The sequence below is a fragment of the Emydura macquarii genome, unplaced genomic scaffold (genome assembly GCF_026122565.2).
Source record: "Emydura macquarii macquarii isolate MOO-44397 ecotype Brisbane River unplaced genomic scaffold, CSIRO-AGI_Emac_v2 contig_1027, whole genome shotgun sequence".
NCBI classification, from domain to species: Eukaryota; Metazoa; Chordata; order Testudines; family Chelidae; genus Emydura; species Emydura macquarii.
Window position 1 is genome coordinate 11,080,817 of NW_027131164.1, and position 24,162 is coordinate 11,104,978.

At 41.0% G+C, this 24,162-nt stretch overlaps 1 pseudogene; it reads left to right on the forward strand.

Annotated features, from left to right (window-relative positions):
• The first annotated feature begins 2,071 nt into the window (after positions 1–2,071).
• LOC137150826 (zinc finger BED domain-containing protein 4-like) lies at positions 2,072–3,832 on the forward strand (annotated as a pseudogene).
• Positions 3,833–24,162: the final 20,330 nt, after the last annotated feature.

Below are 24,162 nucleotides of genomic sequence, written 5' to 3' on the forward strand. Positions count from 1 at the left end.
AACTCTTGAGAAACACACAGTACTTTGCAGTATTGGGCCTTCAGAGTGCATCAGGCAACAATGAATCATGCTAACAAAGACTTAGAAAATAGACCATACGAAAGTACGACAGCAAACTGGATTCAGAACAGCATCTTGTTTGGTCTAAATGGAATAAATAAAACAAGATATTCACCCTTAATATTTGTTTTGTTGCAAAAAAATGGATTTGGCTGCAACACAAGTATTTATTCTTCCACTGAGTAAAGCATAAAATAAAAACCATACGTTCCACAGGTTTTAGTTTCTCATTTTCTTTCTGACAGCAACATTCCCAAATTTCAGACAGCAGAGCTCAAAAAATTATGCGACCGATTCATGCTCAACATAGTTGATTCAGCTCCTCTCAGCAACAAGTGCAATTGTAACTGGTACATCCATTCATTTCCTTGAGCTGTATCAGTAATTGCTCACTGTTGTGACAACATTGTCAATCTTGTTTTAGCATATGATTTGTTCTGACTGTACTGTATGTATTGTTATTATTTTATTATAGTAAATCTCAAACCAGAAATTACAGTAAAATCAAACTTTTACTTCAATAACATTTGAGCTGTGGCACCTGTTGAATTACAGAACCAGCATGTATAACACCAATATTCCAATGAGGAGAAAGACAGGGAATTCACTTCAGCAATACAAAGAAACCAAACATTTAGTTAACTGGCTAGATCAGCCAGATTTATGGCTCACCTGTCTTACAGGAGAAGCACAAAGTACTGGCATATAATGGTGAATCTGGGAGAAATCCTCTAGCACTAGAGCAGTATAAAATCAGCATAAGCCATCCCAATATGGATACTTATCTTTTACATAGCACTTCTCAGCCATAGATCTCAAAGCACTTTCCAGAGGATGTCAGTATCATTATTCCCATGTCACAGATGGGAAAACTAATGCACAGGAAGGTGAACCGATTTGGTCACCCTGCAGTAAAGCTAAAAATAGATCCTGGTCTCAGTCCCATGCTGTATATCAGTGTTTCTCACCAACCAGTCCATGGACTGGCACCGGTCCCTGAACTCTCCCTGACACAGTTTAGGAAGGCAGCAAACCGGTCCCTGGTATCAAAAAGGTTGACTGTTCTAAACCATGCTGCCTTCCTTGCAAATGCTGGTATATGGCTGTTCTAGGGGTGGGTGGGGCTGAGGACAGGAGTAGGTTATTGGGTGTTGGGAAGGGGTGTGCCCTAGCACTGAATAGTACTGGGATACTGGACTGCTGCACAACTAACCAGCAGTCCTGAGGAAGCTGTCATAAACTAAAACAGCCTCCAGGGCTACTCTAAATTATACCAAGGGCTGTTTGCTTCTGAAGTAACCCAGAATCTGGGACGGGGGTTGCAAAATGGCATGGGACACCTTTCCTGTGTCTGGACTACTCCTTCTGTGCTGCACCGATCAGAAGGTCCAGCCAGGAGCATTGCCGTGTTCTTTGATGGTTTTCACACTAATTTTTAACGAAGGTGCTGCTTGCAAATACGCCCAGCAGTAAAGCAGAATGTCAGGAGCCATGTTCTAGCCTACACGTTTTCAGTGTGGTGGCATGGGCAAAAGACCATCAAGATTATGTTAACCATCATGTTAATCGGGGACTCTGACACAGAATGAAACCCTAGTGAAGTTTATTCACCATGTTTAAAAGGGTGAAAATCTCTCTCCCCTTCCCCCACCAACTCCTTTCTCATATCACAGTGACAATAAATATTGGCATAAATTGTAGGAATATCAGTAAGTCCTCTATCAACCTGACGCTGAAATGCAGCCAGCCAAAAATTATTTTTAGAATCTACTGGAAACTGCCCAGAGTGATGCAGGGAGGTAGACGAGGGGGATATAGGTTTGGAAATGCAGAAAGGGAAATGGGAATCTAATACACACATAAGGCCTTTCATTGCCAGTTTTTATTTTTTTAACAAGCATTAACCTCTGTTTTGACCCTCTTCATTTACTGAACTTCATTGCTTGGCGGACATTGGTACAGTTCTACTGTGTGCTCATGATCTGGAGTGATTAACTATCAGAAAAAGTTAATGGAGCAAAGCAGCACAAGTTCAAATATTTTGAATGGGAAGTTTATTTTTTTTAAACTTCTGGATGGTTCTCTGGCTAAAAAGATAATCTGTAGCTATTGCAAGGCTGAGTTCAAGTACCATCCAAGTACTTTGAATCTACAGTACTACCTACGTGCTAAACATGCTTTTGCCTCCAGTTCTTGTACTACAGAGAACCCATCGACAGCAAATGAATCCGCCAGCCACGACAGTGTACACTTACAGAGTTTCAGGATCGCTACAGGCCCACAGATCAAAGAAAGTACAACAGTTTAACCAATGCTACAGCAAAGTGGATAGCTAGGGATTGCAGACCACTGAACATTGTAAACAGCAGAGGGTTAATAGATGTTATTCAAATTGCATCTTCCAATCAGTCATACACCTTGTCCCCTCAAGGAGCCATTGCATCATGAATACGTGACCTGTATCACAATGAGAAGACTACAAAGTTGGACTTCTGAAAAATGCACTAGCTGTTGCTTTGACTGGTGATTACTGGACATCCTTGAGCAATCACAGCTATCTTGGAGTCATGGCACACCTGATGGATGCTGACACTACAGTCATTTGCTGTAACAATAACACATGCTAACGAGAAACATTATACTGAAACATGTGTAGAGTGTTCTTGGATGTTGCAAAGAATGGAAAAGGTAACCACCATTATTACCGATAGTGCACGTAATATGAGAGCAGCAGTCAGCAGAGCAGTGTTGCCTTTTGAACACATGACGTGCATCGCTCACAGTCTGCAGCAATCCATTACAGTAGTGTTCAGTGGTGATGCTTTTGAAAACGTGCTGGCAAAACGTAGAAAACTTGTGAGCCATTTCAAACAGTCCAGCTAACAGTACAGAGGTAAGAATAAAACAAGTTGCAAATAGACAAAAACAAGAACCTCTTGTACAAGGTATTTCAACTGGATGGAACTCTGCATTGGGTATGGTTCAGCACCTGCTTAGAAATAAAGCCATTATCACGGCCACATTAGCTCTTCAAAAGCACAATCTATCAGTGCCAAAAGGTAATCATTTTGAAAATCTTCAAAATCTAGAAATACTACTTGAGCCCTGCAGGTTTGTGACTAAACTCTTTGGGGAAGAATTGTATGTCTCTTGCACCATGGTTTTACCTGCATTTTACCAAATATTTTGTGTTATGGCAGTCTCAGATGACCACCCAGCACATGTTGTTCAATTTAAGAACACATTCAATGCAGATTTAACAAAACGCAAAGAAGGTACCAATATGAGATTTCTAAAGACAGATACAGCACTCAACCCAAGGTTTAAGAATCTAAAGTGCCTTCCAAAACCCGGGAGGGATGAGATGTGGAACATGCTGTCAGAAGTCTTAGAAGAGCAACGTTCTGATGCAGAAACTACAGAACCCAAGCCACCAAAGGAGAAAATAACGTTCTGTTGGTGGCCTCTGACTCCAATGATGAAAATGAAGGTGTGTCAGTCCACACTGCTTTGGATCATTATCAAACAGCATGGAATCATGCACATCATTAGCATGGAAGCATGTCCCTTAGAATGGTGATCAAAGCATGAAGGGGCATACAAAGGTTCAGCATGTCTGGCATGTAAATACCTTGCAATGCCAGCTACAACAGTGCCATATTAACGCCTGATCTAACTTTCAGGTCACATTGTAAATAAGAAGCAGGCAGCATTATCTCATATAAATGTAAACAACCTTATTTGGCTTAGTGATTGGCTGAACAAGAAGTAGGACTGAGTGGCCTTGTAGGCTCCAGTGTTTTACATTGTTTTGTTTTTGATTGCAGTTATGTAAAAATAATTATTCTACATTTGTAAGTTGCACTTTCACAGAAAAAAGGTTGCACTACAGTACTTGTACAAGGGGAACTGAAAAATACTGTTTATTTTTTTAATCTTTTTTACAGTGAAAATATCTGTAATAAAAAATAATAATATAAAGTGAGCATTGTACACTTTGATTTGTAATTGAAATCAATATATATGAAAATGTAGAAAAACATCCAAACATATTTATAATAAATTTTAATTGGTATTCTATTATTGTTTAATAGTGTGATTAAAACTGGAATTAATCATGACTACTTTTTTAATCTCATGATTAATTACAATTATTTTTAATCACTTGACAGCCCTAACATATATTGTTGTTTAAGGCTACTTCAAACCATGCTTCTGAAAAAAAAAAAGAAGAAGATTAAATCAGAAATAAGTCATCCAAAATCAATCCAAATTAACTGACATAGTGGTGGTTGAAAGCAAAATATCATCCTGCATATAGCTAAAGATGCACCCCCTACAATGACTAAATGTACCAACATTTTCATAAATTGATTTTAACCATTTGCAATATAATTCAAAAACAAGTCAGGAAATGTCATATCATTACTGTTACTCATATAAAGGTCATTGGAACCCTCATTTCAAAATATACCATATTTTAAGCATCAAGACAAGCAAAGAGGACAAAGAAGGTAATAGACAGTCCATGATGATAGAACTGATGAAGCTGAATGGTTTTCATCTGGAATCCATTGATCTCAGAGAGCATTAGAGGACTTAAAATCCATCCTCTTTACTCCTCAGTTGGGTGAGTCATCTCATTAAATTCAAAGGATCCTAGAACATCTGTGCAACTGAAAATTGAAGTTTAACACTCAAATGAACAGCAACTGGATGCAGCCTTCTGTGCCTGATAGAAAACCTTGTGTGTGAGAATTGCCTGAAAGCTGCAATTCAGTACAGCAGTCTGACTGGATGAGTACCAAAGTAGATTGCAGGTTTAAAATTTAATTTCCAGCAGAAGATTAGAATGCAGTTTTAAATATTTTTTTCAGAACAGTGATAATTATCCTAGAATTAATATTTCGAATTTAATTCAGCAAGGATTAAGCTCTTCCTTTCCCAAGGAGACAGTCAATAAAATATAGTCCCTACAAGACATTTTGCATTAACGGTCCAAATATTACCTGGAGGAGAAATTTAGTGCTAATAAATAGTGAGCACAAAGAACGTATGTTTATTAAACAGACACTTTGCAGAACATACTTGCATGATGCAGCAATTTTATTTTAACCACTTAGTTCAGGAGTTGATTTCTTGCTTGAAAACTTCATTCCAGGCCATAATTAGGAGGAAAAGACATTGCTATGTACAAGTGTTAATAGACAATGGGTAACATTTTCAAAAATACTTAAGGGCCAGACTGATGCCTACTGGGATTCTTCAAGATGTAAATCAATGGGAATTGGGCAACACGGTATGTCAACGCTGCAGCTGGAGTGAGCCTCCCTGCCTGTGTAGACAGACTCACGCTAGCAGTTTGGATATTGAGGCTCGGGCAGCAGCTCAGGTTCTCTAGTCCACCCAACCCCTTGGGTTTGAGCTTTGATGGCGAGACCTAGTCGCCACAGGAGCAGCAGCATCCACACTACTATTTTTAGTATACTAGCTTGAGGGAAGGCTCACTCCCTAGCTGCAATGTAAACGTACCCCTGGGTGCTTTTGAAAATCTCACGAGGCACCTATCTGCAGCTTAGTTGCCGAAGTACCTTGAAAAATATGGCCCTAAAGTTCCTAGGTCACATTGACTTTCAGTGACACTTAGGCACCTAAGCACCTGAGTCATTTTTGAAAATGGGACCCCAGCTCCTAAGTCAGTTAGGGTACTGTTGAACATGTTACCAGCTGACTTTTTAATATTGACTATTAATTAATGTAGCCAAATGAGACCAAAAGGAAACAAGACCAATCCCGGAAATGTTCCTGTTTGTTATTTAACAAACCCCTCTAAACAAAAAGTGCACATCATTTTGCGTATTTGGAGTGATTTCCCTCCCTGATTTCCCTCCCACCCCCATTCATGTATAGCAGAGTCTCTTCTGATTAACAGAACCAGTCAGAAATTTGTTCACAGAAAGATTTTTTCATCAAAAACAGCTTTTTAAATGTTTTTTTCGCAAAAGCTGTTGAAGTTTTTAGATTTTATTTAAACAAGCCCTGCCCTATTAAACAATACTTTTAACACAGTGGGCGGGAACACTGACCTATGCTGTTAATTACTTTCACCCAGCTTTCCCAAGACACTTAGTTTCCTGAACACCAGATCTAGGTGCTACTGTAACCCACAATTTTCCACATAGACCAACAAAGTAGAAACATTCGGCTAAATAGAGTTTGGTAAACATATTTTCAATTGAAATGATAAAACAACTCTTTCCCTAGGAACACCTTCCTTGATAACTTTCTGTTAACATCACCTGCTCCAGGATTACCCTCATATAGGATTTGTTTTTCTCCCAGAATGCCTTTCTGAGATTGGCCCTTTAAATTTGGTGGAGCCAAGTTGCTGTAGCTTTATAGTGGCCATTTTGTATCTGCTAACTGTATCTTTTGCTCTTTTATCCGGTGAGTAATTTTTTTTTCCTCTTTCACCAGTTGTTGTTTTCTTAGTTCCTCATTCAGCAAAGCACTACATTAAAGGTGTAATTCTATTCCTATTCAGCAAACTGTTCAATGACATGATTAAGTGCTTTGTTGACTAGTGGTTTTATTGCTAAGAAGATGGCACGTTCCCCATGCAGCCCAAAGAGGTGTTGCCCCTTTCATGTGATGAGTGTGTTTGATTAGGAAAGGCATAAGTGATGTCCTGTTAATCAAAAAAGAAAGAGTTGGTGAAAATGGTCAGATATAGACTGATCTGAATAGAAATGCCTTTCAGCAAGGCTTGGTGATAGGCCCGGTGAGACTCTGGAGGACATCCTCAGGCAGGGGAGCTCCGCAGATCAGGTCTGTCAACTGAAGAGAGCTTTTCTCTGGCTGGCTAGATAGAAACATGATAACGAGGAGGATTTGACTGGATGTGTACAGCATTGCAGGAATGCTTGCAGGAGAGTCAGTGTAAGATGGGCTCCTGCCCGGTCTGGTCGTTGCGGCCCTTCCTCAGGCCCAGGCTCTGAGGAAGGCCACTGCACCTTCCAAAAAGGGGAATGTTAACGTCCATAGGAGTCGTAGTCCGGGCCCTTGACAGGGTGGGCAAGCACGCAGTCTATCGCCCGAGCCCTTAGGCAGGGCGAGCAAGCATGCAGTGTCTTCTGGTCAGTAGAGCAGGGGACTGTAATCACTCCCTGGGTGGCGAAGATAAGGGGGCAGGGGAAGGGACGCAGGCCCACACGACTCCACTGCATCCCAGCCCAGCAGTGGCAAAGGCGTTGCCACTGACTCAGCAGGGCTCCCGCCGCAACACGCTGACGGGGCTTGCCCCTGTCTCAGCCATGGGCTGTGGCTGTCCCTGGGCCACTTCCTCCCCGTATCCCCAGGTACCTGTCTCCTCCAGGTCCTCAGGATCGCTGGGGTACATGGCCTGCAGCAGGCTCACCAGTCCCTCTTCGCCTACCGGCAGCAAAGCTGGGAGCTCCTCTAGGTCGCAGGGTTCCTGGGGTTCCTCTGCAGAGGGCAGCTCCTCCATGTCACAGGTTCCAGGGTTTCGGCGTCAGGCAACTCCTCCTGGTCAGGGCCGGCCTCCAAGGGTATCCCCCAGCCCTCAGGCTCGGGGGCCTCGGTCCAATCGCTGGGGCCCAGCGGCCCAGTCCAGTCCTTGGGTTCTGGTGGCCCAGTCCAGTCTAGGGAGCCCGGAGGCCCGATCCGGTCTTGGATCAAAGGGCATCTAAGACCTCAAAGACTGTAGAAAAGGAAGGAAATGGGTGAGCTAGAAGAAGCTACACAGGGTGTGTCAGTGAAAACTGTCAGGCTGACTGACAGAGACAGGTGCTGTGAGGAGGACAGGCTGGGTCTCCCAACTCAGAGGAGGGAAGAAGATGGACTTCACTGAGTTATGGTAGAGAGGCAAGCTTACATAGGGAAGTATGCCTTGTTCCTTTGTAGATTGAATAAATCATGCCTTGTTTTGAAGATGCTGTTTCTGCATCACTGCAAACTTACGTCACTGGCTCCAAAAGGAAAACTCTTATAGGCACCAAAACCAAGTTGGACCTATGTTGTTCACTCATTTGGGAACCAGGGGCCTGTACCCAAGATCCTGTCTGAGTGGCTGGATTGCATGGTTCCACCTAGAATGAGGTGCAGAAGGCCAGGCTGTCACCTGAGAGGGACTAGAAGGGTCCCAAGGCACCATTTGCCCTGTAGCTGTGACATTGGGAAGGAGTAAAAGGTACACCAAACAACTGTGTTCTCTGGCCACCTAGGGCCTGATCCTATGGAGGGCTCACAGCTTCCTTGCCATGTCAACCTACCAAATCAGGCCCTACAGGTGAGATAGTCAGGGCCACTCCAGCTTGTGAATCGCACTGGGGCTTAGGCATGAGCTAAGGCAGCGAGCAGTTAAGCAGCATCAGATACAGGTGATTTTGTGCATGCCTACTGGCAGAAACTTAGATGCCTAAGGAATTTGGGTGCCGACAGAGTTAAGCAGAAGCTGAGCAGGGGTTTTAAGGGTCTCAGTGGTGGGTGCCTAAATGTTGGATTTAGGCACCTAACTGCCACTTTAGGCACCTAAGTCCTGTTGTGGATCTAGCCCTAAATTCTCTAGGATGGGCCTCTTACCTTGCTAGTAGATCAAAGAGGGAGTGGAGGAGAAGTATGCAGAGTGAAACCATGCTCTAAAGTGTCCCTAGCCTCTGTTTGCCAGAAAGGCAATGGGAGTGGGTGAGAGGGGATGGATCACTTGATGATTACCTGTTCTGTTCATTCCTTCTGAAGCACCTGGCATTGGCCACTGTCAGAAGACAGGATACTGGGCTAGATGGACCAGTAGTCTGACCCAGTATGGCCGTTCTTATGTGATGTTACAGTTGCCGCTCCTGGATCTGTTTTATAGGAGTGAATTACAATAATTTAGTCTGGAAGTGATGGAAGGTATAAATTATTATGACTCCATATTACTGATCAACATGATTATGTGAAATGAGAGAGAGAAAAAAATCTGTTAGGTCATCTTGTCCATTCCCCGTGATACATTGTAATGTCTCCAAAGGAAATGTTATAATGTGTTGTGATAAAGACCTGGCTGTTAATATCTCCATTAATAATTTTTGTGACGTTTTTAATTCTCGTTGCTTGGTTTTTCTGACTCGTCTGATAATGGATGCCTTGAACTTCTGTAATACGACCAGTACATGAAATAGGGGTTGTGTGAACTGTAATGAAAGTGTTGATTGCTGAAAATTATGTAAGACATTAAAATGCATAGAATTACTGTATGTGACAAATTTTCATACACCAACAACATTAGCAACGAAACAGCTAAAGTTAAGGCACTCGCTCTGACTTTATCCCGTACAACATAGAGTAAATCCTGCCTCTCCCTCCCTGGCTCCATGGAAATGGAATTTGTGCAGCTTTGTGAGTGAGCTGGATTTGGGGATATGCACTTTCCTGTCTGGCTAAGAATCCTAGGATCCTGCTATAGAGATTAGGGATGTAAAAAGTTAACCATTTAAACGGTAATCAGCGTTTAAACGTTTTAAACAGCTGATTACCATTTAAACTGGGGGGAGGAAGGAAGCGGCCCCCCCCCACCCCAGCATTTAACCGTTTAAACTTTCTATTTTTAGAATGTTTAAACGGATTTTTAATTAAACTAATTTTTACATCCCTAACAGAGATCCTCTAGTGTTCCTCCATTCCAAGTCCCCTGCCAACTGGGTGAAGCAAGTACGCAATATTCTATAGAGGCCACACTGCAGACATAGTTCTGAAGTAGTCTCCAGGGAGCAATAATGCAGTTGCTTTGCAACCTGGAGGAAAGGATCCTTTTCCATGCATCTGCCCAGCACTCAGCCTGGTTACATAATTAGCCACTGGGCTTGTAATTTGTCCTAGGATGCACACTGGTGCAATTGTAGTAATGCAGCATGCACCACTCAATAGGGCACTGGGTTGGGACTCAGGAGGCCTGGGTTGTATTCCTGGATCTACCACTTTCCTATTAGGTGACTTTGGGCAAGTCAATTTCTTTTGTGCCAAGGTTTCCTCTCCCACCTTTTGTCTATTTACAGCATGAACTCTTTAGGGCAGGACTCTCTTGCTACGTGTTTGTACAGTGTCTCACGCAATGAGGCCTGAGCTCAATTGCGTCTCCTGTGCACTACTGTGATTGTGATACAAATAATAAATAATAATAATAATAATCACTGTAAGTGATCATTTCAGGCATGTATTTCTTGGCAGTAGCCTACACAGAAAAAAGTTTCAGGCCAATGGCCAAGATGGCTGACCCAACAAAGGAGGAGTGTTCTGCCAAGTAAAGCAGCATTGATGGTATTAGTGATGTTATTCTGGGACATGTGGTGTTCATCATTGGTTCTTTCTTTGTTCTCTTCATTTAAAAAAAATAAACCAGTAATATTTTTGGTTGCAAATCAAGAACTGTTTGTCTAGGATTATGTGGAAAATTTGGTTGAGTTCTACTCCAACATCAATGAATGACAGTTTCCAAACTAACTTTTGTTTTGCTTTCTCCCTGAGAGATGAAAGTCAAATAACCACAATTTAACTGATTACAGAATCATGTTGGTTTGCTGTGGACTGTTAGCTGTTCAGTAGCATTTTACATAGTTTCTGTGTTTTATATATATGTGCTTTATTAATATTTATGAAATAATTACTAGGTGTGGCTAAATTTATTAATAACTTAGTTTGGAACACTTTATAAGATACATTGGTAACAAATAGTTAACAAACAATGCCACAACAAGCTGTTACAAAAATTATTGTAATGAAGGGATCATTAAAAGTAAGCATGACCTGATTAATACATTAATTTATGTGACCATATAGCATTCCATAAAGATCAATAAACTTATTAAATAATAACAAATCCACTGTATAAATGGACACCATAAAGAGAAACTCTGGAAATGGAACATGAAGTCAGCAGTGATGGATGGATTCTGTTTTCCGTACCCAGAGCAACCATTTAGTTTTTGGTCTAAATGAGTTTCAGTTCAAGTTAAGAAAACAAAACATACATTTGCAGAAGAGAGCATAGTGTGCATCTCATCTATGAAATGAACACCAATGGCAGCTTCTACAGCAGACTTCTAGGAATTTAAAATAAAATCATAATTTACATAACTACAAATACCACATCATGGTGCATCTGACGTTGGGGTCAATGTGTGGGCTTTCTTGTATAAACGTCTCCTAAAGAAAGAGGCCCAGGGTTTTAGATTGTTAATGTTGTATTCTAGTGATTCCTTTGTAAGAACATTTTCTTAAGAAGGATACTGTTAAACACTTCAGGTACATCTGGCTAGGTGCATTATGGAACAGTGTTCATCTTTTCCTTGAACCATCCTTTGAAGATCCTGGCCATTGAAAGATGCAGAGTACAGGACTTGATAGATTGATGTTGTGATCTAATATGACAAATCATATCCTATCTTGTGCTGGGAAATGGAAAAAAAACCAGACCAATATTTCTCAGAGCTACAGGAATCTGTGTTCTGTGGTCTTCTTTTGCCTGGAGAGCCGCAACTAACAACAACCCTTGTTTCCAGTGCTCCCTTAGAAACTGAGCCAAATTCTGGTTTTGCGTTATTTGGATATAACCATGGACATACATTAATGTTGCAAAAATACTGTTATTAACTGACCTTTTATCCAGATGACTGCTGCTAGCCACAAAAGGCTATGGAACCCTTTTAATGTGCATGAATCTGGGTAATTCCAACCCCTGTTTTGATCATTAGAGCAAATTTTGCTAGGCATTTTAATGCACATGCAGGTCAAGCAGATTTTAAATGGCTCTCATCAGGAGCAACTGTCTTTACTTTCAGATGTCTGATTTGATATTTACTATGTAACCAAATGCTCACTGATCAGTATACAGTGGGTTGTGGGGGAAGAGGGAATGTGTCAGGAAGGCTTAAATATTGATTGATATATATGAGGTACTCCAATACAAGGTGCCATGTCAGAACTGAGAGAGAGAGATTGCAATAAATGAGTTGGTTTGTTGTGATATTAAAGCAATGTGCAAAGTAGCACAGAACCTATAGAATCTTCAGACCTTCTTTACCGGTGTTCTCCTTTTCATTCTCTACCTGGAATTTACATTACGCTGCTGCTAGTACAATGCAATGCCAATGAATTTCAGGGTTTCCAACATGCACAACCTCAAAATGATCTCATTCTTATTTATCCAGGTACAGATAAACAACCTTATGAACTGAATAGTGCAGGACATTTTAACTAAATGGCAAAGCTTTGTAAGTGAAATTCACCCCTGTGCAATGGACCCTTTGCTGAGGGTTCAAATGGGTCTTCAGTGGTTCACGGGCCTTGGACTGCACTATTGTGCAAGTGTCCAGTGTTACTTCATAGGTAACTCAAAACGAAAAAGTTTTTTTTCTCCTATTTTCCACCACCTTTTTGCATGTGGAAAGACAGTAACAAGTTCCAAATGATGTATGACCTAAGGAATAAACTCTAACTCAATGAGTATACAAGGAACGCTTTCCAGTTATTTCTGTGCCACGCTATCTGTAGTAATATTTAGTTCAGTGAAAGCCAAAAATCAAACTAAACAGCAAGTAAAAATTCAGCCAAAACCAGAGACATATAAATTATTTATTAAAAGGATTTTTTTCTGCTTTTATTAGTTTTTCATTTCCTTTCTCCCTTTCCACATACTTTTGTCTCCAGGCAGCCAGCAAGCTAGATAAAAACTTTTTATCAGACATGAAGCAAAATTCTTTACAAAAATGTTTTCCAAAATAAGAAAGTGGATTATTTTTAACTCCTCCCCTTCCCTTTTTAGTGTCCTTTTTTAAAGTGTTTTCTATGTACAGTCTTTTTGTTTCTTCTCATTTCCATTGACCGGGCATTATCTGTATTGCAAACTGAAAAATCTGCCTGCCAAACTGCTAGCCATAGAAAGTTCACATGGTTTCTGAACAGAGATGGTTGGAAAATTTTCAGCTAAAGTCTCTTCTATCAAAAGAAAAATGTTATGTGGAAATATATTGAGTTTGGATGAAAAATTCATGAGGAAGGTTTTTTCAGGTCATGGGTGGAATTTCTGAGACCAACCAGATTTAGGACACTCAACCCACTCTGAATCCGGGATAGTAAAGTCATGAACTGGGGGTCTCTCATCTCCCACTCAACCAGCCCCACCAATGGGCTATACAACCTGTTTCACCTTGTCTTTGGCCTAACGACTATTTAATTATTTAAACAAGAGGAACAGCTTCAACAGGAAAGACTGAGAGAGGCTTACCCTGTAGTAGCCTGTAGCCTAGAGGTTTGGGCACTTTCCAGATAGGGAGAGAGGTGTATTTCAAGTTCTTGCTCCAGAGCAGGGATGCAGCTGTAAGTCCTTCATAGCCCAGTGGACTGTCCTAACCTCAGAGTACAAGGAGCGTAACACCACAATGACCTTGTGACTCTCGCCCTTCATTTCCTTTGCTTTAAAGGTTAAAAATGCCTGAAATCAAAACGTTTTGTTTGACCCGAAACAAAATTCTTCCAACTTTTTTGATTTACTGAAAATTACAAAAAAAATCTCTTTTGGTCTTTTTTCAAGAACTACCACTGAACTGAAAAATCAGTTATTTGCACAGCTTTACCACCTATGGCTAAACCTACACCTGTGATAGTGTGTAGAGTGCATACGCTGCAGGCTTCCCGGCATGGGTATAAACAGCAGTGTAAACGGTGAGTCACTGCGTAGGTGAGGAAAGACACGCCAGAACCTTAGAGTATGAACCCTACACAGTTCTCTATCCACACAAGGAGTGCTTCCCCCAGCTACACTGCTACTTTTAGCAGTGCAATGCCCCTCTGCCAGAGCTTTTCCTTGCCATAGGGAGCTGCCAGAGCCTTTCTTTACCACAGGGAAAGGCTCTATCAGTGGAGATGATCCCCTCTGCCAGAGCCTTACACTGCTGCATGTAGCTACACACGGCAGTGCTGGATGCAGCCCATAGCTACATGTATTCTACACGCCACTGTAGAAAAGGCCTATGTGCACACAGCTAGATGGACAAGCACTTTTTAAAAAACATGTGATAAAAATAAACACCCAGGATACTGGAAGTCCCTGTACTGCTCCAACATATTGCTAGGCCATGTGTTGAAACAACTCCCAGCTTTAGCAGTGTAACTTGAGGGGGAGAGTGTCAAGAGGGAATGAGAAATATACCGACAGCAAGTTTCACAGAGAGAGAGGCCATATTGGACATTTTCTTGACAGCATCTTGCTTATGAGTTCAGTGTGGTTGAGTTAATGTTAAATATGATACATTCAGCAGCCACACTACAGTTTCAATGGTATTGTTTTCTCATGAGGTGGAAGTGTCATGTGCCAGAGTCACATGCCATGAGAAATGAAGGCCCTTAGGCCTACAGCAGTACAATATTGATGTAACTGAATAGTCCCATAATAATTCTTGCTAACCTAACTGTCCAACAATACACTAAGTACCAAGTTGATTTATGATGCCTTTGTTCTCACCAGGGACAAATGGGAACCTTTAGCATATGGAACCTTTCCTATTTGCTCCTGAAATTGAGCACATGGACACACCTGAACCTACATTTCTCCCAACAATATCTTCAGGTAAGAGGAAAGGATGTCGGGGGAATGGAGGGCCCAATTTCTCTACGGAGAAGATGGACATCCTGGTGGGATGCTGGCCAGCATCATAAAACAGAGGAGTGTGTGGATTAGGTGCAGGCATCATGAACTACAGGAACTAGTGTTGTCTTTTGCAGGATATGGATGTGTTTAGCAGGGAACACGCTTCACTGCAACATTCTAGGTATTAACACTGTAAGGTACTCAGCAGTGTACTAGGTGCTCAGTACTCAGCCACCATGCAATTCTCCAGGCTGACCCAGCTGAGATTGTCCAAAGTGCCTGGGTACTGTGGCACTGTGTCAGCAAGCTGCTTTGCATCACCGACAATCTGCACACTAACTCCATGAAAAATCCTCTTATTCCAGTAAGTCACCACATTTGCTGTGGAGGGTGCTTTGAAGAGAGTGTAGCCTGTAGTGCCCAGGACATAAGGGACAGAGTCATGGCCTGTTGGTTTCTCATATCCACAAATACTGATCAATTCCTCCCAACTCTGGCACTCAGAAACTGGTCTCTGCAGATGGAGGTGAATAGTAGCTTTAATGCCTTCAGCGTGGAAGGATTTTTCTCTGGCATCAAATGCATCTGATGAAAGGAACCATTACACAGTGGTGACTTTAACTCCCACTGATACTGGACAGCTCTTACATTTCTGACTCTGGATCCTCTTGTAAGTCCCTCACAGGGTTCAGAATAGTTTGTCACTCCTGTGCCTTGGAGAGATTGCTCACCTCACAAATAGTCAGCTGACCCATAAACCTGGGTGTGAGCTCTTCTCTGCCCAGGGGGCCTTTCACCCTCTTCCCATTCCTCCTCCTCCTCTTTGAGCTAGAGGTTGGCTAAACTGATATGGGTACCAACCTGCCACAAACTGCTGTCACGTGCTTGTCTGGTTATCTCTGTGTGTTGTATATAACACAGCTGGTGTAACAAGGAAATGTCGTGCAGGTGGTGTAAGCTAATCACTTGCTGATGGCACTTGTGATATTTCTTGTATGGATTTTGGGGCTGTAGTTATCATTAGTGCCTAGGATCCATTCATTAAAAACTCTGTTGTGGGCGCACTTTCTTCACCGGACCTTCAAACCACCCCTCGGACCAGGTGAAACTTTAGGCAGCTGCACCTTACTTGCAGCTTGCCATGCATCTTCTATTGAAAAGCCTGAGCAGCCGCAAACACGAATTTTACCACTGTTGTTGCAGGTGCGACAGCCAAATTCTAGTGGGACAAACATTTTGATATTTGTGCTGGGTTTGCCAAAGCAGTACATATATCAGCATTTGTATCCCACCAACCCTTCCAACACCTGTTGAACTAGGTCCAGTTCAGAGCACAAGTCAGGGAAATGAATAAATTACCATCACATTTTTCATTTTTTTGCTCGCATAGTGTATAAGAAAATAGTTGGGATTCAGGAGCTTGCTAATTTCTAGCATTTAATACATCAGTAAGGATTACTGGAATGAACAGCAATGTCCCCCAAAGGAAAAACAACTTACAAGCCCTGATACCTTTGAGAGGAAGCTAATTGTTACCACCTACTTGGTTGTATTTGTTACAGAACAGAAAGCTTGACAGTAGTTAGATAGGCAGACAATTGCCCTTCTGGAGAGAGATGGAGCAAGAAGAATGAGTGAGATCGCACTGTCTTTATTGAGGTAGACAGTGTCAAAACTTTCTTAAAGATAGGGAAGACATTAAAAGGAACAAAAGCACAGCAGTGCCAGTGTCTCCAAGTACTGTGGATAGTCTGCTTTATATAGTGACGAATATAGTACACAAGAAGTATCACAGCCACAGGTAGAGGTACATTTTGTTGGTCTGAGTACAGAAATGGGGATCCAAGGGTTCATGGTTGTAACATGGACCCCTGTGACTTCTGGTAAATCACTAAGGCTCTGGTTTTTTAGAAAACCACAGTACCCAAACTCCTTCATAAGTCAAAGGGAGCTGTGGGTGCTCAGCACCTTTGAAAATCAGGCCCTTAGTGAGGCCACTGATTGTGGGCACCTCCATTTTTATGTGCCCACCTTTCCAGAGGTGCCGAGCAGCTGCTTTTAACTTCAGCTGGAGCAGTGGTTGCTCCGTGGCACACACTGGCCTAGTGTGTATGATCTTGACTTGAATTAGCGGTTTGTCCCGATTACTGTACACCCTGCTAGTATTGGCTAGCTAAAGAAGTTCTCCTGTAGCTCAAGTACTAAAGACTTCAGAGCCAATGTTGGACACTTTACCATTTATAGGCAGACATCCCCGTTCTCTGAAGCTGTCCTGCCCACGCAGGGAGAGGGAACAGGCCATCTGTGGGCACCTCACAGTTTCTGTCCGGCCACAACTGCTGCTGCTCCTCCCCACACAGTGTAGGGCTGGCATGGCCAGGCTAGAGCTGCATCAGCCCTGCTTTTCTACTGCTTGTGTGTGTGTATGTAGGGGGAGGTGGGTCCCTTTAAGCAGCAGATCCTACCATTCCTGGAATCTATCCCAGATGGTGAGAAGGGAAGCTGGACAGAAACCACATGGACTTAGCAGCTTATTTGCATGGCCATTGCTTCTGCTCCCAGGGAGAGATGGGATAGCTGGGCAAAGTTGCCTTGAAAATTCAATGCCCTAAGTGACTGCATGGGTGGTCTGCATGTAATGCCCATCCAGAAAGGCTTTTGTGCCTTTTTATGCTGAATGTGAAATATTTGGTCTATTGAGAGGTGTGTGTGTTTGTGTGTGTGTACAGCTATGATATATTTTACACTTCTGAAAATCAGACTTTACCTATCTCAGTTTCAGCACTCAAAATCAGAAGATGTTTGAAAAATTGCCCCTTAAAGCTCTGTTTCATTTTTTCCACATGTGAAAAGTGTAGACTTACACTGGCGTTGTGAGGCTTTGAAGATTTAAACTAATATGTTAGTGGTGCAGTCAGCATATGGATTGTCTCTTTCAGAGCATCAGAATATTACTATGCTCAGAAAATATGCTCAGAAATCAGGAAAGGGTTTATAGTGTTATTCTTCAAAATTAACCATATTGCCATTATTTTAATTTAAATACATGTATTTCACATGCAACTCAGGAGGCATTATTTTGTAGGCATTATTGTGAAGATTGGTAAACTCACAGAAAGGAGCAAATTTTTCACTTACTAGCAATGTTTCACTTACTAGAACCCACAATTACTCAGTTGTATACTGAGGGCAGGTTTCAGAAGACTGTTTCAGCTGAAACACAATTTGCCTTCTTGGTATTGGCAATTGCAGTTAGGTGGAAAAGGCACGTTAAAGATGATTAGTAAGAATAAAAAGAGGTAGTGGAGAAGGGAGGTGTGACAAACCTGAGAAAGCGAATTTAACCAACTCCAAAATCTCGTTCATATCCAATCTGGTCTAGTTCCTAGTGACAGAATTCACCACGATAGTTGGCATTAATAATCATCTTTCACAGTCTTGAATCAACATGGAAAATAAACTAATGTCTCATCCATTCAGGGCTATCACTCCAGGTCAGAGCTGAAGCACACTGCATTGTGGGAAATCTCACACTGCTGCTACCTCAGATATACCTGTTCTGTGACTAAACAGAGGCTTTAGTCTCGAGGGCCACATTACCTTAGTGCAAAATCAGCTTCTCCCACCTGCCTATTGTCTGACATCTAACACCCTCCTCTGAAGCTTCTGGTTCTGGCCACTGCAGGAGACAGGATACTGACTTCAATGAACCTTAGCTCTAATCCAGTATGACAACTTCTATGTTCCTACATTCACATAGTTTTCAGTCTAAAGTTCAGTCCTCAAGAGTTTTACTTTATTTTGCCTTTTTTTCTGTCATCTCTGTGAATGTGGCTTTGGCTCTGTGTTTTGTGTATGAACACACACACACGCACATGCACATATACACGAACACACACCATTTTTCATTACAGAAAATAGTTCTAAAAATATTGTGGAAAATGTAATTTTGTAGAGACCATTTGGTTGGCACCTTATAAAATTAACCCAGCTAAAATGCCAGCTGCTGATTTGCTTTGTTCCTTGATTTACAGTTACTCATGATTTGCTTTGTTCCTTGATTTACAGTTACTCATAGGTTCACTGATGGGTGGGAGCATATTTATTGTTTCTATTCGGAGTATTTCTTGTGCTGTGTGGTTTAACCCAGCAGGTGGTGGTCAGGAAAAGCAGAAAAGTGTGCTGACTCACCAAGTCATGATTCCGTTTTCTTTTTAAGTCTGGGGTAGCTCTGAGTTATCTTGAAAGTGAAAAATTGACAGCATGCGCTAGAGCTCGTGACAGCATTGACTGGTGCTGTTCATGGTTCCCCATCCAGTTCTGATCCTTTATCTCCAACCCTCCTGACCTGTGATCCTCAGCCTCTCCTAAATCGAAAATGTCATTGTGGTGGATTGTATGGTGACTCAGAGGCGTGGACCAGTTTCCACCAGCACTAGGACCACTAGATTCATTGTACTTCATATTCTTACTACATATTCCAAAAACAATTTTGCCTCCTTTCAGCTTCCTTTGGGGTGGATAGTACTGCAGGGGGTACTTGAAAGGAGCAGCTCATGTGCTCAGAAGAGCACAGGTAACTGGTAACTTCTAGCACGAGTGCTCTCTGAATTCCACTATTTCTCAGGGAAGGTGCTTTCTATTTAAAGAGCCAATGTCCCAATGTATTTAGGACATCAGCTGCTAAATGATATAATCTGGCCCTTGATGAATTCATTCACATCTATAAAGCATTTATCTGGGTGCTTTTCAAAAATATTCAAACACAACTCATCAGATCAGACTTTCCAATCCCCCACAACAAACTACTCCCCTTTATCTGCACCTATCCCTTAAATCCGATGGGGTTTGCTGCGTTTTTTGAAGGTCATCAATTCAAGCACTGACAGACCAAGGGGGGAGATATTTCTAACCAACCTATGGAGATTTATTGTACAGTATTGCAGCTTTAGGGCTCAAACAATTGAGTAGAAACATATGTCACTTCTGCACTGCAAAAGACTGCACTATACCTCTAAATCAAACTTATTTTTTTCTGGATTTTGCCCCAAGTTAAAACTGTTGGAAACATTCCATTTCAGCTGTTTATTCATTTGAAAATACATCTTCCAGCTGGGCTACAATCTCTTGTATGGACTTTAGCAGAGTTAGTGCAACGCTTCTCTAACATCTATAGAGCAACTGTCTTGTGGTCAGAGCAGTTATATTTCCATCAGTGGTCAGGCTCCTCTTTTGTCCTTGCGGGAGGGGTGTTCTTTCACTTCTGCATTTAGTCATGTTAGTGTGTCAATAATAAAAACATAGAAATGGACACCCAGATAAGAGTATTTTCTGTTCTTATGTTGTTGTCTTGCCCTTGCTTCTTTAATTTCTTTTCCTCTAGCTATGCTGCACAACAAAAAATTGTGTGGTCTCTGAGCATTCTCTGTTTAACAGCATCTGAGGCTATACACAGAGTACTGTATTTATTATTAAGGCTACATTTTTAACAACACAACCCTTAGAATTTATCAAGTCGGGCACATGACTCTTTCAAAGATAATTTAAAACTGAATGTCTGTCTTCTGATGTAAATGCAGTTTATATTCTTCTGTCTGGGTTCTAGTCCTGGTTTTGCCATAGATTTGTTGTGTGATCTGTGAGACTCAATTCCCCATTTGCAAAATGGGCATGATAATATTCTCTAGTATTGCTGATCAGGAATTTATGATGAAACTTTTTTTGCTGGAAAATGACATTTTGTCAAACAAACAGAAGAAAAGAGTCAGTTTTGATGAATTTTCCATTTTGATAATTAAAAAAACTTTCAAAACTGTCAGGATACTCTTTTGACACTATTGAAATAAAAGTTCAATTTTTCACATTGAAGCAACTTTGTTTCTAAATTTGTTAATTTCATTCAAAAATGTTTTAAATTTTTTAAAAGGTTGAAATCTAAACACAACACTTTGTTTGACCTAATCTAATTTTTTTTTATTATTATTTATTTATTTTTTTGGTTCACAAAAATAAAAATTAAGATATTGACTCTTCATCCCAATTCAAGATGGGAAACATTTGAAATCTCAAAAATTCTGATGGGATGGGCAAACAGTTTCCCACTCAGCTCTACCTATTACAGCTGGCTAATTCTTTTTCATTTAGAACTCTTTCCCAACAAAAAAAATTGCCTTTTTTCAAAACTCAGAACTTTTGCAAAAAGCTTTGGATTTTTTAAAAATGTTACTTTTTTCTATCAAAACCTGAAATTTTGAGTTTTTCCTCCTTTTTTTCTCTATTAATTTGTACTACTGAGTGCAACAGAATGAATAAATATTAGGGTTTTCTTTTTCACTTTTTCATTTTTCTTTTTATTTCTTAACTTTTCAAAAGTTAGCATGGCAAAGGGAAGAAAAGCTCTAGAACTCTGACATTCTGTAACTTTTCTAAAGTAAGTGAAGTTTATTTGAATACCAAAGGGAAAAAAGACAAAAAAAAATCAAAAGTAGGGGGTGAACATCACTAATTTTTTTACATTCAGCAACAAAAATGGGGGGCAAACAAGAAATGGAATTTATTTTTCAAAATGAAAATTTAAAAATGAAAAAAATTGCATGACGAAATTTAAAAACAAAAATGTTTTATTGTGAACCTTGGGAAATGGCAACAATTGTGATGTTGAAATTTTTCACAATTTTTTTTTTTTTTTTAAATATTTCAACCACCTCTAATGTTTACCAACCTCATAGGAGGGTCGCAAGGATTAATACATTAATGTTTATAAAGTGCTTTGAGAATTTGGGACAGTCGGCACTTCAGAAGTGCATCTGCTCATATAGTTACACACTTTTCGTAGTGTGGAGGCCGTGTTTACCTTTCTGTGGAATAGGCTATGGGTCCCTGTTAGAAGCATGGTGGATCCTGGGATCTATGGGAGGCCAAGGTTGTCAGCACTAGAGGACCCAATGTCTCAGCACTGACTCTGAATCCCTGGACACCATGCCTAACTCCACAGACAGTGTACCTCGAAGGGAGTGGCATTATCAGGTATTTCCCCTGGCTCCGGGGGTGGAGTGCCTTAGAATATGTAATAGAGCTGGCCAAGAAATCTTCCCCTGCAGTCCCTGTAAAAAGTGCTCATTTGAAATTATTTGAAGTTTTAGCTGGAAATTTCCAAACTAAATTAAAATTTTCATTTTGTCTCGACTCACACTGAAAATTTTGATTTTTGATTTTGTTTTCCTGAAAGCCAAACCAGCATGGAAAACGCAATACAGAGTGAAACAAACATTTTTCGGTCAACTTTTTTTGACAAACCCTAGTATATAATGCAGATTGTGGGGACTGTGTGAAATTCTGGCCCCATTAAAGTCAATGACAAAATTCGTTTTGACTTTAATGGGGTCAGGATTTCATCCCATATACCTCTTTATCAAGCTCTCTCACAGCTTCTCCTTACAATTCACTCAGGCTCCATCTCCCTAAAGCCCAGGTGTTGTGAAGTACCTTCCATAGGGTGCTGAAAAGAAGGAGGGATTGAAGTGAACGGGACTAGTCACATGCTTAAAGTTAAGCACCCCATTAGCTTGTATTGGATCAGGGCCACAGCGCTCAATGCCTTGCACAATTGAGCCCTACAAGAGAATATTCGTGTTTTTTAAAGATCTCTTAGGATTTGTAAGCAAAATAAAGTGTTTATTTAAAAAACAAAACCCCACCAATAAAACACACCAACAAGCTCTTAACTACAAATCTACCTGTTAACCTATCTTAATTGACAGTTATGGTACTCTATTGAACTAAAGGGAGACCCACTGGAACACCATAAAAAAAATCAATTAAAAGAGACTTGCATTGTAAAATGACAAAAAATGTATACGAAACACACTGCCTGCTGATGGCTTATTTGCTGTGCTTGTTAAAGACCACATCAAACCCTATTAGCAAAATATAAGATGGTATTAAAGTTCTTTTAGGAATGGAGACATATTGCGAAGGAAACATTGCAGAGGCTTCAACATCTGCCCATGCTTTTGAATGTAACATTGTGAAGAAAGTGATGCTCTTCCAATTTGACACCTTGGATCAAACCATTACAAAGGATCTTGTAAGAGTTTCTCTGCAACTTCGTGGCTGGACAAGACAATAACATTGCAGAAGTGCTGATTCCTGTCTATGAAAATGAAAGAACATCATTCACTCTGAATGGAAATTAAAGACTTGTTTTTTTAAAAAGCTCATCTCCAAAATAGGTAGCCAGATTTTCAGAAGAGGTCAACATTTTTTTTTATTGAATTCTTTTGAAAATCTGGGCTGGGTCACAACGGATTGCTGCCTGTTTTTGAAAATCTGGCCTTTATGTAAGTGTTTAAATAAAAATTAAATCTGTCCCCAGTTATGGGTGCTTAGTCTTGAAAATCTGTAGTCTGAGAAAGACAGAGGAAGGATTCAGAAATGCTTTAAGAGCTTGTATCCATCCTGATCTCTATACCAAAGTGATCTAGATATGGTTGCATAAGATTAACACAAGCATGCCCAAGTTTGAACAGCTAAATTTGTTATGATTTACCCATAACTGGGGGTATTGCTGCATTTTGGCAATTCTCACATGCGTTGTTATATATTCTGTTATGTAAAGTCATTTCTAGAACAACAGCCATTGCAGAAGGAGAAGAGCTGTGTATGTGAAGCATCCAAGTGGCAGCTGCTGAAGGAACTCAGGGCAGCATTCTCAAGGAGGCAGAATGCCTTCAGGTCCATTGTGGGAGAGTGCTTTGGAGTGGGTCTCTCACTGCTTTTTGGCAGATGTACCATACATACTCCTCAGCACCAGACTCCTACCACCAGCCAGTATGCAGGAGGGTTGGGCTCTGGCCATTCCCTCTCCAGCCCCATCACATAATCTTTTCAGTTAGGTAACATTTCTAGCAGCTCTGTCACTACCCTGCACCATGTGCGTAGAGAGCACAATTACTAAGATTCTAGCTGCTCCTTGCTACCATGTATGAGGGAGGAAATAGAATTCCTGGGAGTCCCATTTGTGCTTGCAGAGACTGCCAGAATGCAGAATGCTGTGTCGTGGGCAGTGGTCTGTCACAGGATATTGTCTCTTAAAATGTAATCCCTTAGGAATGCAGCACTCCAATGCTGAGGTTGCTAAATAAAACACACAACTGTCATCAAACTGTACAGTGGTTTTAGGAAACAATGACACTTAGTGGTATTGTGGAGATATTCAGGAGTAGGGGTGATAACGTACAGCTCATCCCCATGAATTGCTTGGTCTGCAACATGAAATGAAATTACTGCAGCCAGAATATCAGACTCCAAGGAGTGTCAGCATGGGGCCCTTGTCTCTCCCTACAGCTGTGGAGTACCAGCCAGATAAGACTGTTCTATCCTACTCTTAGACTGTGAGCAACTTTGGGCAGTGATCTCATCTCTATTATATGTTTAGAAAGCACCTGCTGCATTCTGTG